This window comes from Calliphora vicina, chromosome 1 (genome assembly GCF_958450345.1).
Source record: "Calliphora vicina chromosome 1, idCalVici1.1, whole genome shotgun sequence".
Lineage (NCBI taxonomy): Eukaryota > Metazoa > Arthropoda > Insecta > Diptera > Calliphoridae > Calliphora > Calliphora vicina.
In genome coordinates this window covers 159,061,482-159,076,867 of record NC_088780.1, presented here as the reverse complement: position 1 = coordinate 159,076,867, position 15,386 = coordinate 159,061,482, and positions in this window count along the sequence as shown.

The window sequence follows — 15,386 nt, the reverse complement described above, 5'->3', positions numbered from 1 at the left end:
TCCTCGGCATGGATCGCTCTATTTATTTTTCTCTTAAATTCACGGCAATTATTACTTCTCTCTTATCTTCTTTTCGTTTTCTTATTTCATTGGAACAGTTTTTTTCTTCACTTGAAACAAAAATACAAATGTTAACGCATATTGTATTTTGCACAGTAACTGTTTTTTTTTCTTTTGAGTTAAACGTTTGGTACACATAAATTCTTTTCAGTTGTTTTTTTTTCTTTTAAAGTCTTCAAATTCTTAAAAAAAAATTTTTTTTTTGACACATCCAACGTCTTGATTTTCAAGGCCACTCACTTGTAGTTCATATGTAACGGCACAATTTTTTGTGTTTGTTTTTTACGAACAAAATTAAATTTTTATTTTTCTAGCACCACAAACTTTTATGCTAATTTTAATGTTGCTTTTGATTAATATTTTAACTTTTATTAATTGTCACTCACTTTGGCTTAAATTTTTTGGAAAGAAATCCCGGACGAGCCCCCAATTTTGTAGGGTTCTTACCTTTTTATTTAGCCAAATTACTAATTTACATAGGTATGAGTTAATGTTTTATTTTTAAATAACAATTCAGTTTATTAATTCATGTGATACTTTTAATTAATGTTACAAAAGCTTTTTTTTTAATGTTTTTTAGGGAACTAATGTGCACTTTCTTTTTATGTTTTTCTCGACACAACTTATCAACTCAACAGCTCAACTGTAATTCTAACTCTCTCATGTCTGTAGTTTTTATTCTTCGTTATTGCTTTAGCGAACAAATTAACGAATTATAATAAAAGGATAGATGGGATTAGTGTTGTAAGAACACAAATACCCAAGTATGCGGTTATGTGTCAGTCATCCCACATAGATACATACATATGTTAATAAACATATCTACCAAATTTGAGGTACCCAAAATCCTAGAGCAGAGCAATAGAGCAGAGCAATAGAGCAGAGCAATAGAGCAGAGCAATAACAATAACACAATTCTATAACATACTGTCTTTAGATATATAAACGACAGTCCATAAAGATAAATCTAAATAAAAGATCGAACTTGCTACACCTTGATGTAATAAGGTCAGTAAAATAACAAGCAATACATGATTTGTAGTGAATAAAATTACTTTTTTCTAAAGTCTAGATGACAAAACGACACTAAGTATAATTGACGCTGAAATATATTATTTTTGATGCGAAAAAATAACTAAGTTTAATAAGGAACACCATGTAAAGTAGACTAATTTAAAAGTGATACATTGTCACTATCAAAACTAATGGGCATTTACACAGATAGATATGCATAGCTATATACATAATATTATACTATATGTATCTGAGCGGACATTGTATTTTTATTGTCTCATTGTTGCTGTCTCTGATAGTTGAAATATATTTTATGTTTGTCATTTTTAACTTTAAATGTATCGGAATTGAAAGTAAGTGCAGTATTTCACATACATATAATATTGTATTTATTTTTGAATAAAAATTCAATTCAATAAGAGTTAATTTTGGTTTCATTTTGGTAATTTCTTAATATTTCTGTTTTTGAATGACATTAAAAATATTATATTGTTACGTTTTTACATTTTAAAAACGTGGTTTATTTCCTTAAAATAAACCGGATACTTTTGATTGCAAAGAAAAGCAATTTAGTATTTTAACTAACTAACATTATTTTAACTAACCGGACGAAGCCGGTAGCATTTACTAATCTTAGTTCTTCAAGTTTCTCCAACACACATACAACTGCCTGTTCTTATTTATTTGCAAATAAAGTATCAAAATTTATTGCATACTTTAGGGAGCTTTTTTATTACAGTTGACTGGACTCAAACAATAAAAAATGTTCGAGTTTTACCCGGAATTTTTAATTTTTTTTTTTACAAACCATCAAATAAAATCGAATAAAAAAAAACTGCCAAAACGCTCCAGCCGTTCTCACGTGATGCCATTACATGGACCATTTCATTTTTATTTATATAGATGTACAACAACAGTTTAATTCGCAGAAATACACACACTTTATAATCTACAAATATACACTGGTAGTGTAGTTGAAGTCTTTTCTTAACGGTGCTTCAAATTAGACTCCCTAGTTTAGGTTCTCACAGTCAATTTATATACGCTGCATTACTATCTAGAAAGCTCTATTTCTACAATGATCTTCAACTCAAAGCTTTTATTCAATGTTGTGTGTTCCACAGCAATGTTAATAACACCTACAGATATGTTAAAGTTTGAGAAGCACTGCTGTTTGACAGGCATTATGCAACTTTAAACCAACCGTTAAAACAGTTATATTTAAATTCAAGAACAATTTCGTAACAATATTTATTCAATATTTCCAGCTACAAGAGCAGAAGTAAAATAAGAAAATCTACAATTTTCTAGAAATAATTTAAATTTGCTTATTCATTTACATATGTACATTAGGGATATAACTTTAGCATAGTCGAATAGAGCACGAAAAAATATGAAAAACCACGGTATTATTTTTTCGCGGTTGTTAAAAAAGTTCACGCACCAAACGCAATAAAGTTTTTCATTAAATTTTTTCAATTATTTTGAAAAACAATATATTTTATTTTAATAATAACTGCGGACATACTTCAAAAGATACACTTGCAAAGAACACTTGCAAAAACAAAAATATGAAATTATTTATATAATTTTTCGGAAAAAAAAAATTTGGTTTATTTTAGAAATTGGTGTTGGTGCGTGATGTTTTTGATTCCAAATGACCTAAAAAAATTATTTTCATTACTTATTAGGGTATTCAATTAATCGGGTTTCTGGATTAATCGGTTAATCGAGCAAATAATTACTCGGAGTTTAGATTTAATCGGTTAATAATCGGTTAATATTAAATTATTCGATTAACCGATTTTTTAATTTTAAATTGAAAAGAAAAACACGAATTTTGTATACTTATAATAAAAAGAACAAAAGCATTAAAAACAAACAAAACATAATAATTCTACAAAACAATAAATAAAAATATACACATGTGAGTTCTTTTTTTCGATTTTAGGGAGATCTTCTGAAATAATCTTTTAAAACAAGAATGTAATTTAAAACCTTCAATTTTAAACGGTTTTAATTAAACTTGACTCGAAAAAACTATCTCACTGTCCAATTTCTCAGTTCTTTTTTAGTTTTTTCTAAGCATATTTTTTAGATTTCTAATACTTTAATAGTTTCCTTAAGTTCTGATTAAAGACTCGTTTCAGTAATGTCTTTAGTTTCGTCTATTACCATAACGTCCTTCAACTCATTATCACAAAGTTCAATATAGAATATTCTAGAAAAAATTTCATTTCCAAATTCCTTAGTTTCAGTTTTCGTACTATACTTCAAAAAACTATTGCTAGAAGGGAATGTTCACGAGTTAAAAAATTCAATTTTACAAAATAATTCTGCATAAAGTGCAAAAAAAATAGACATTTCGGTTAATCGACACAAATTAATCTGTTTATTCGTTATTTGAAAATCGTCAATTTTAAATTATTCGAACAGTTAACCGGCAAAAATTAATCGGTTAACCGATTAACGGTTAATCGATTGAATACCCTATTACTTATACAACATTGCTCATCACGTGGTGGTATGCCAACAATTTCGCCAAAATTAGTTATATACATACCTAATGTACATATTTAATAAATTTTTAGTTTTTATTTGTGTATAAAAAAACAGCAGCCAGTATTTTTTTAAATTTGAAAGAAAAACTTCTCAAAGAAAAAAACACATGAACGTTTTGTTTTTTCTCAATAAAAATTTGAATTTTCTCAATTTAAATTTGAAATGGTGTAGTTTAAACGAAAAAAATTTTTATTAAACTTTTACCTGATACATGATACAATTAATTTTAACCGTTTCGAATCGCTAGACAACCTTGTATAAAATAAATAAACATGGCTAAATTAACACCACTGGCATGAGAATGCTTATTTGTTTATTACAACACTGTGCCTGTATCCGATAGCGAAAATGGGGGATAGCAAAAACTAACGAGTAAAAAACATAGTTGTATTGCACATAAATAGGAAATTAAAATACATGGCTTTGTATTTTGCATTGGTTTAAGAATCTGCTAAAAACATGTATAATATTATTTTTGACTACAATATTAAGACCCAGATTTTGTAAATTGACACGAAAACTGTAAAAAATCTAAATAAATAGTACATATGTATATGGAAAGTAGTTTTATCAATATAGATTTTTTTGCAAAAAAAACAATAATACTTAAAGATAATTTTATTGCGGAATTTCGGTATTTTCAGTTTATTTATAAACTAAACCGTTTTTGAGATTTGTTGAATATATGGTGTGCAACCTCCTCCATTATCGAAATAACGGTATATCTCGAAAACAAGAGCTAACCTAAAAAAAACGGTTAGCACCGCTGGATTCAGTGGAATCGAATTAATTTAACCCTCCAGGTTCCCCTCTTCACAGAAAAAAAGTGTTAATTTCATGCACAGAGTAATTAGTCTACATGATATTTGGAAGTATGACTTGTAGACTTGTGACTTGTAAAATTCACTTGTAGCTACAAACGTGTAATTGTATTTTGATGAAACACAATTATTCACAAGTTCACAATTTTACAGGCAAAAACACTTGTAATTTTGAACTTGTAGCTTAGTGAAATAGGCCCTGGAGTGCAATCGAAATTGTTTGACTCTGGAGTGGAATAAAAAATAAGCCAAATTTTATATAAGAAATATAAATTGCTGCAGAGTGGAGTATTCCATCATTCTAAACTTAAAGTATACTTAGAAAACTTGATTTGTTAATACAAATTTTTAAATTAAAGTTCTCTTCTTCTTGTAACCTTTTACAATCTTAGTGCTAGTTTGTTGTCCATATTAGAAACTTAAACAGTCAATAATTTAACAATTTTAAACACAAGACATCTACCACAATATTGAATACATATATTTACTAATGTTAGTTCTTTAAGTTTCTCCAAAAGAAAAAAATCAGCCAAATCGCTCCAGCCGTGATGCCATTACATACATGGATGGACCATTTCATTTTTATATACATATGTATATGTTTGTATAGATAATAAAAATATATGTAAATATGTATGCATTTCATTCTTACCTTTTTCTCACATAATACAGCAACATCCAATAAACTTTATTTTTCAAAAGAGAAACACCCGTTATATTTTGCAAAAATGCAACAATACAACTTCCTTTACTTATTGCTAGTTTTCCTTTAACTCGACTTTAACTAAAAGTACTTGTTGCTCAACAACAACAAAAAACTCACATTAACAAATACAACAACAAAAACACTAGCATGCACAAAAGAGATGGAATAGAATGAGATTTTTTTTCTTTGATGCTTTACTTATAAGCAAACGAATAAACACACTCACAACAAACACTGCACTTCATTCTCATTTTGTTTAATAACTTTAACAACAGGCCATATATTCCATCACATTTTAATGCATTTATTTAATAATATTAACTATTTTTTTATATTAATTTTACTTTATACAAATTTACTTAAAACCCCAACCGACCGCAACGTACGACACGAACACTACATTAACAAAACGACTGCGTGAAAAACTTAAGGATGCTTGTTTTATTTTCTTATTTTTTCGATTAATACATTACTTTTGATTATTATTAAACTTGAAATTGATACACTACACCTTTAGTAACATGTTACTAATAATTTTATTTAATTTTATTAACTAAATAACACTTTAATTTAATATTTTAACACCGTACTACATTTTACTAACCGATCCCGCTTATTATTTTACTAAAACTAACGTACAAAGGGAGGAAAAAAGTAATGTCCACAATGCTGGGCAATTTAAAAAGCTCGTTTGCCGTGTAAAAAACTGGCTGAATTGAGGGAAATAAAAACAAATTTTTAAATTTTAGTTTTGTGTATGAATAGAGACATTTGAAATTTTAATACTAAATGTTAGAATAATTAAAAATACATTGTTTATGTATGTAAAACATATTTCAATTATTTCGTTTTTTCTCGTTGTTATACTTTGCTATGTCAAAGTATTAAGTCCATTTTTGGGAATGCAAATGTGCCAAGTCCTCATTTTTGTCAAAATTGCAAATTTATTACCTCTTTCAAATAGTATTGAGTATAACTACATTATTTAATATATAATAGCATCAACATTGTTTTATTCATTAAATTTTAACTAAAAAATCATAATTTTTTTAAGGAAATAATGTATAATTTTGAAAGTTATTATTATCTCGTCTCCTGATACCAAAAAAGTTGCTACTTTGCCTTTTGAGAGATTATTAAAAATTTTCTCAAAGAGAATCTTAAAACATAAATAAGATTAAAACATTTTTGTTAAAAAATTTTGACTCATATATGTATATTATTTTTATAATTTATTGTATAATTACAATCATTTTTTTATAGACCGTTTGACACGGACTGAACAGTATAGATTTGATTGTATTAACAACGTGTAGTAAAACCATATTCTCAATTTGGCGATTTTGGTGACCAATACTTTTTATGGGACTCACAAAAATTCTGAAAATCAGTGGGCCTCAAAAAAAGGTATCATCAATTTTTGGCCAGTTGATTTACAGCTGTTCAGCTTCTTAGACCAGTGGGTGGGCCCTAAAAGTTGATAACTTTAGGTTTCACATTTTTTTAAAAAAAATCTCCAAAATTCCATGAGATGAAATTTAAAATATAGATAGTACTTGAGAAGGTCTACAAAAAATTATACAGTCTGAGTCAAAATTTAGTATACAACACGGATTTTCTTTATTAATTCTTCATTTACATAACCGAGCTCTTAGGACCTTATATGGTTAATAAAAGCTACTAACATTAGCATTTTCATCTATGAAGGTTAATATTTCAATTAGTGAAAGAAATATATAAGTTTGAATAATCTTAAAATTAAATTTACAGTTTAATATTTTATTATTTTAGATACTTTGACCCCTTTCACACTAGGCAATTTAGTTGCGCAAGTCTCTTGTGTTTGTAGATGGCAGAGGTAATGTCGGGTTAAGGAGAATAAAATTTTACATGCTGCTTTGTTGTTGGGCAAGAGACTTGCGCAACTAAATTGCCTAGTGTGAAAGGGGCCTTTGAAAATTAAAATTGATTTCGTTGGAAATTTATGGGAAAAAGAAACAAGTACCTAAAAACAACAGTCAAAAATTAGTATACAGTTAATTGATGACTATTTTAAATTAACAAAATCCGAAAATAAAAAGTTAATATTTTGTTGGTCCTCCATTCAGCTTAATTACGGCCTCTAGTCGCCTTTTAATGGAGTTAACAAGATGTTAAGTTACATCTTTTGAGCCACTATTCCGTTAAAGCTGTTCGGAGTTCGTCCTTAGATGAAATGCTTCGTTTTCTAAAATTTCCTAATATTGAAAAAAAAAATTATTTGAGTAAAAAATTCTAAAAACGTAAAGCATCGATCCACGGAGGAATGACATATTTGTATAACCCTATATGTTAGTGAATATATACAAAGTTTTTTTTACTATCACACTGTAAATAATATCACAGTGGGCACTTTTCTAAAAAACTCGGTTTTTGGAACACATTTTCCACGGTTTAGGAATTTCGGTATTTGGAAGAAGGAATGGCAACAATTATAATACCATTGACTTAAGGACATTTAGATCTATATTAGTTCCAAATTTAGTAATGATATCTGTAACCGTTAAAATTTCATTATAAGGAGGATTATTTTTTAAAATAATAAATATAAAAATGCTAGGTAATCTTTTAATTTTTAATTTGTTCGTGTTAAAACCGAAACTGTTAATATTAAGCAAATTGAAAATATTTTTAAATTCTTCATAATGTAATTTTGATCTTGTAAAGAATTTCCGAATTTTAATTCTTTTTATGTTTAATTTATTTCATATTAAATTCCCTTAATAATTTTAACATATTGCAATCTATTTGTTAAAATTACAGCCTTGATTCGAAAACTTATTTGTATTTAATCTTACAACACAAATCAGATTTAATTGTTGTATTCAAAAATTGTTACTGTTAAAATTGTAAAAAAAATAACATGCCAAACAAAAACTTGCATACAAAAGCGCCATATAAATAAAGTAAATGATCTAAAATCGCTAAATTAAACACTGAAATACAAGTGTCTTTGCTTGCCACACTACAGAGCTGTATTTGTCATAACGAAATGGGAGGAAGGAAATTACGAAAACAAACGAGTAATACACACAGTTGTATTTTAAGTATTAAGGAAATGGAAACAAAGGAAGTAAATATGAAAGACGCTTTAAAACAAATTTGAATTTATGTACTTTTATGTTTATTTACTTGTTATTTATATAATAAAAATTCTTAAAAACATAAATAAATCTAAAATAAAATATATGTATGCTGGAAATAAAAACAACAATTTCTTATAATCAACTATTATTTATTATTTTGTTTGTTGTTGTTGTTACTGTTGTTATTTATTTATGCTAATTATGCATTTCAATGAAATCGTTAGAGAATGTATGTATGAACAATGTTTTTAATATTTTTCTTTTTTTATTACTTTAATTGTTTAAAATGTTATTTTATTAATTTGTGAATAAAGCTGTTTTGTTAATTGCAAAAAATTGGCTTAACTATGCTATGCTTGTGATTTTCTTAAACATTTTCTCTTATCTTGTTCGGTTTTTTTTATTTTTTTTTTTTTTGCTATATGTTATTGTTATAAACTATATTTTGTTAATTTGTTAAAAGTTATAAATACATACATACATATACAATTACATAGTTTTACATATAAAATATTTAATTTCTGTTTGTTGCTTTTTAATATGATTTCTTCTTTTGTAAATGCTAACAATATTTATTTATTTTTATATTGTTTTATAATTTATTATTTATCATATTATTTTTAACATCATACAAAATAATAAATAAAAAATATTTATTTGTGTAACATTTTGTTTTTATATTATATTTTTTTTAAATATTTTTTTTTTTGTATAAAGGTGGTGGATATTTTTGTACGGTTTGACGAAAAAACAATAAATTGGAATATGTATTTAAAATAGAAATATTTGTAACTTTTTTATATCAATTTTTTCTTTTATTTTAATTAAGCAATAGGTACTTTAATTTTATGTTATTTTAAAATTGTTTTATTTCAGCAGTTAATTTCATTTATACGAGGGTTTTTGTTAAAATGTTTGTAATTTGTTTAAATTATTTGGTGTTTTACAAGTCTTTAATGTTTAATGATTTGCGTTAACCCTCGTTTATAATTATTTCAATACAATATTGTTGGATATTTTTTGTGTGTCGGGGAGTGTTGGATTTGTATGGCAAAAATGAGAATATTTTTTTAGATTTTATTTATTTGGCTTTTTTAGGGGGGATTTTTATTTTCAATTAAAATTATTAAAATATCTATAACATTTTATGGTTAAAACTAACATTTAAATTACATGATTCAAAATAATTTCAAAAATCATTTCAGTCGAAATCGTACATTTTACTGAATAGTAAACATTTTATTTATTTCCCCGCTTTAAAAGTGATCCATCTTTAGCCATTACATCCGCGTAATTGTTTGTGCTACTTTACCTGTGTTAAATATTTCGTCTCTTTTTCTTATTAATATTGATTCCTATAATTCCAGGCTGTAATAAAGGTCCTTCTTGTGAGTCTGCAATTGATACAAACTTCTTTCTTTGATGTTTAACACACTTCCTTTTGTTTTACATTAATTTATAAAATCAAATGACTGAAAAAACTTAATGTCATAGTTATTTGTTTTATACTTAAAATTATAAACTGTACTTAGATCAGTGTTCGGCAATAAGGGAACATGGATTTTAATATGTTATGCTCATTATTTGTCTGTTGTAGTCTAACCAGCTACTGATTGTGACATTTGTTTCTTATTTTATAACTTTGTTAACATTAATTTTTTACAGTAAGTGCAGTACTTTGAGTGCCGAGCACTGAATTAAATGTATGAAACAAACTATAATGTATGATGTTTATAATAACCCTGCAATCTTGCTTAATCTGTAAATTAGAAAATATTTATTTGATCTTACGAGACTTTTGTAAGAACAAACATAATATTTTCTAAATTAACTAAATATATTTCAAAACTTGGAATAACGTGTTCATTTCAAATAATGTTGCCCCGAAATTTTGTGTCAGAAAAGAAAACGCCATGAGTTTTTTTGAATTCTACACTTTGTCAACTTATTTTTAATTTTAATGATGAAATAATTACCTTTATCATTAAAACACCGTTAACGCAATAAGCCAAATACTGATAAGTCACCTTGTGAATTGACCAAATATGTAAATTATTTCCATCTTATTAGGGTTTTATTTAGCTAGAAAATTATTTAATTAAATTTTTTGAAGAGCTAGTTTTTACCTGGTTTAATATGCTGTTAATTCAAATTATTTCGGTAACTTAGCGGTAACAATCACCCTTATCGTGGTTGACGTATACGACTTACGACTACGACAATTTCGTACTAGATTAAAGAAACAGTTTGCATTTTATCTTTAATCTAGTACGAAACCGTCGTAATCGTAAGACGTATACGTCAACCACGATAAGGGTGATTGTTACCGCTAAGTTACCGAAATAATTTGAATTAACAGCATATTAAACCAGGTAAAAACTAGCTCTTCAAAAAATTTAATTAAATAATTTTCTAGCTAAATAAAACCCTAATAAGATGGAAATAATTTACATATTTGGTCAATTCACAAGGTGACTTATCAGTCATATTGTCATAATGTCCTAATATATCACGACTCGGCAGCTCGGCTTAACCGACCCTTAGGCATTCGGCGCAGGTCTCTGCTGGTTGGTAACGATAACACAATAAACATAGCATACAGAGTAGTATTATTTTAGGACATTTTTTGCTTGAAAAACAATAAAAACCATTGTGAAATATTAAGACATTATGACAATATGATGTGATAAGAGACCTTGTGAATTGACCAATTAATTCAAAAGAAATAAAGTGTAAACAATGCACACAACGAAACAAATAAATACATGAAATCCTTTCAATAAAGTCGGCTTTTTGAATCTAGACTTCTGAAACATTGAGTGTGACAAGGTCGCCCGAATACCATTATTGTATTTTAAAAGCTGGAAAAGTCAGGATATTGCTTGTTTTAAAATACAGTAAAAATTACAAAGTGCTAATTTAGTATTTATTAAACATCACGGAAATGAAATTAATTTTTTACTGGGAATTGAAAAAGTTTGGAACATTAGGAACCTTAACTAATTTAGCACTTAAAGAGTACTTTAAAAATTAAAATTAGTTATCGGGAAATACATTTAAATACATTGTTGCTTTGGACTTTTGACAAAACAACTTAAGTGGGATTTTAAAATTTTTCAGGAGAGCGTAGAAACTGAATTGATCGATAACTATTTATATTATTTCTCACGAAATTGTCTATACCTGATAAATTTTTATCATGATAAACGTCAAAATGGTTGACAAAATAAAAAATTATCCGGTATTCTCTCCATTTATTAGTATTATAGCTTCATGGCAAAATTGTTAGTTTGTCCAAGGCGAATTCATACAAGGTGGTGTCAGCTCTACAAAAACAACAATTGGTCTTAACAAATGTCAAAAAACCTAAATGAAAATTTAAACTAATAAGTATTTAAACTTAATATAGTGTAGATAATTGAATAGTGAGGGCTTTACTTAGTATGTAAATAATAAATATTTTGTTAATAAGCTTAGAATATGTTGATATTTAAATATAAAAACAAGCTTTGACAGTTGTTAGAACCAAAAAGTGAAAAAAAAATTATCAGCTGTTTGACTGACTCCACCTTGTATAAATTCGCCTTGAGTTTATCTTGACAACAAACGTCATTAACCCTCCGTTAGTCGCAATCATTTTCAATCGAGACTAGTCGCAATCTATCAAATTTATATCAATAAAAAAAGTCGCGTTTGAAAATAATCTCTTCACTTTTTATTTCGAAAACATAAAAACAATATTAAATTCAAAGCAGTTAAAAGAGTAATAAAAATAAAATTGCAATTTACAATAACAATTTTTTTGCCTGTATCAATTAGATCAGTTGCGAGTAACGGAGGGTTAATTATTATAATAAATATTTGTCAAGTATAGTCAGGGGGTTAAGAACAAATAATATAAATAATTATCGAGAAATTTTAAAATCCCACTTAAGTGGTTTTGTCAAAAGTCCAGTTTAAATTTAAGCATGTAAACATTTATCAGTTAGATTGATTAAATTTCAACAGTTAATAAGAGAGTATGTTTGTATATTTCGTAACTAGGTTCTACACAGCTAACAATTCGTTGATAAAAAACAAATAATAAGTTTAAAGTGAAAAATCAAATCAAATTCTAGAAGTTGCTAACAATTTGCCAATTATTGTTCTATTTAAATGTCTAAATATTCAACTAATAAAGTAAAAAGCTTCTTAATTAAAGAACTAAAAAAATCTAAAAATTTATATAATTTAATATTGAGTAAAAATGTATACATTTATAAAAAATAAGCTAAATATAAATTTCGAAATAAATTCCATTGATCATAATCATAAGTTGCACATATTCATAAGACTAACATGTATTAAATTTGAATTTCAATTTAGTATCTCCAAAACAAAAAATCTACTTACATCTAATTTCTTTAAATTTTTTAATTTTATATAAATATGTAGTTATTTTTTCAAAATTTCCATGTATGTAATAGTTTAGGTATAGTTTTAAAGCGTATAAATGTTTTACTTTCAATTTTGTTTTTTTTTTTTTCATTTTACTTCAAATTTTAAAATCAATTTTTTGTTTGTTTTGTAGTTAAACCCATTTAAGTGCTAACGATTAGTTGGGTGCCAAATGTGGGATTGAGTTGGGGTGTAGGGGTAAGTGGTTTTAGTTAAAGTGTCATGCCTTAAAATTGTTTCTAATTCTTATTGATTTTAGTTTAAAATTGCTTTCCATTTTTGGCTTGTCTTCTGTAAAAAGAAGTATGTAGTTACTAGACGAATACATTGTAATAAAGAAATAAAACATAAGACATTGTGTTCGAATGTTATAAAAAAACTATGTAGTATTTATTATTTCATGTATTTGTAGTGAGTGAGTTGTTTTAAGTGTAATTATATAATGTAGTAAAGTAAATACAAAAGATTAGCGATTTTGTTAACAATTGTAGAATGTACAAGAAGTTAAATGTATATTTATAGGTTAACAATTTTATACAGTTTATTTAATGACAATTAGTAAGACCTTTAAACATATTAGAAAATTTATTGCATATAATGAATCTTAATTCAATTTTCAAAATCATATTAAATTGATCTATCTCTCTCCATTTAAGCATTCATAACGAATTTATTACTGAATTCATTTCTTTGATAATTTATTATTTTAAGAATAAATTCCTTACCGAATCATCAATTTCGTCTTTAATTCAAATCCCTTTATTAACATTTAATTAAATAACTTTTTTATTTTCAAATCTCTTCGTTTTTTGATACCTAAGTATGTGATGAAAAACGATTTAGGTGCAAAAGGTGTGATGAGTTTGTTTGAATCGTTTTGTCATATTAGTTTCAAATTACAATTTGGTTCAAAAGGAATTTATCGAAATTAAATTTTCACATTAAGATAAACAAATGGAGAGTTGCATATTTTGTTGTTTTTTGCTATAAAAATTATAAACAAAAAAAAGGATATGAAATCAACCGAAATTCATCACACCTACATCGTTTTTGAAATTGATTTCAGTTTTGAAAACGATCGTTTTTCATCACATGTCTGACTATCTGACAGATATTGTATGAAGAAAATTTTATGTTAAATTAATTCAGTATAAAAATCAAATTAAATTCCTAATAAGCATTTTTGATGAAATTCAAGTTGAAAACAAATTTAATTCCAGCCTGGATTCCAGTTTCTCATTATCCAGTAAAATTGAAATTTAAATACAAGTCGAATGATTTTTGTTTGAAAATCTTTTCAAATAAATTCAACTAAAATTCCAACAATATTTTCCAGTGCTTGAACTTTTAGGTTCTTAATGCTTATTGGGATTTATCTCTTAACCATTCCATTTAAGAATTCAAATTAATCTTAATTTCATTATACTTCAAACGTATTGAATTAATTCATTCCTTGAGAATTCATTATTTATGAAATTAATTTTGATTTAAATTTTTGTGAATTAACTTAAAATTGAATTAACTAATTGGAAGCTCTGTCAATAATGAATTCAAAAAAGTCTTGAACCGAAAGACCTGTTACTCTGAGTCGAATAAATTTTATATTAAAATCATCATATTTCTTTTAATTTGATTTACTTTTTATTAACAGCCAGTATGCTTTTGGGTAATGGTTTTATGGACTGAATTGCTAAGATTTTTAATCCTGAATTAGGATTTTAATGAATTAAGCTCTCAAATTGGATTAACTAATATCATAAAAAACACGATGACTGACTTCTCTCTAACTTTCTTAAACATTTCCTCAAATGTCAACACGTTATTAAGAGTACTGAAATCTGTGTTAAAGTGTTTTTATTACTGTTGATTTTGTTCTGCTAAGATTTGATAAAATTTAGGTTAAAAAGTGTTTTCATATCCGTTATTATGCAGAAATAGAAATAGAGACTGTTTTTGACCAGTTAAAAAATATTTTTATTTAATAAATTTTCCTTTTAAAATTAATTCGAACTATCTTTTTTCTTAATATACTTATAATCGCTTTTCGATCGTATTTTTCTTGGTGATAAATTTGTTGCTAAACTTATTTATTTTTGTTATTTAAGATGTTTCGTTTAAGTGTATTGTATAAAAATATGTGTGTATGTAATAAGTTATTGTGGATTATTTTTATTTTTGTTAATTTAAAATACAAATATGTATGTATATTAAAGCTTTTCAATTGAAAACTGACTGAGAATTATAATTTAATTAACTATGCTATTTATATAATAATTAAACAAATGCAATACTGAATTTCAAAATATTTAAAATGTACATACTATATCAAAGAAATTTAAATTAGTTTTAAAAAATTTTATTAAAAATGATTGAAAAATTTTAATTTAATTAATTTTTAATTCGAATTCGTGAATGTTAAAATTCTATCATATTTTTAAATAACAAGAACTCCTTATTATGGATTTAAAAATAAAATCAAAATTTTTAATTAAAATTCGTTGAATATTAAAATTAAATTAACTTTAAACTCAAATTTGTGAATCCTTGAAAGAACTTTTTATTATGGATTTTTAAAATTTTATCAAAAATCTTAAATCTCGTCTGTAAATACCTTTACTAAAACGTCCTAATATTACGAAGAATAATTTAAAAAAAAAACCT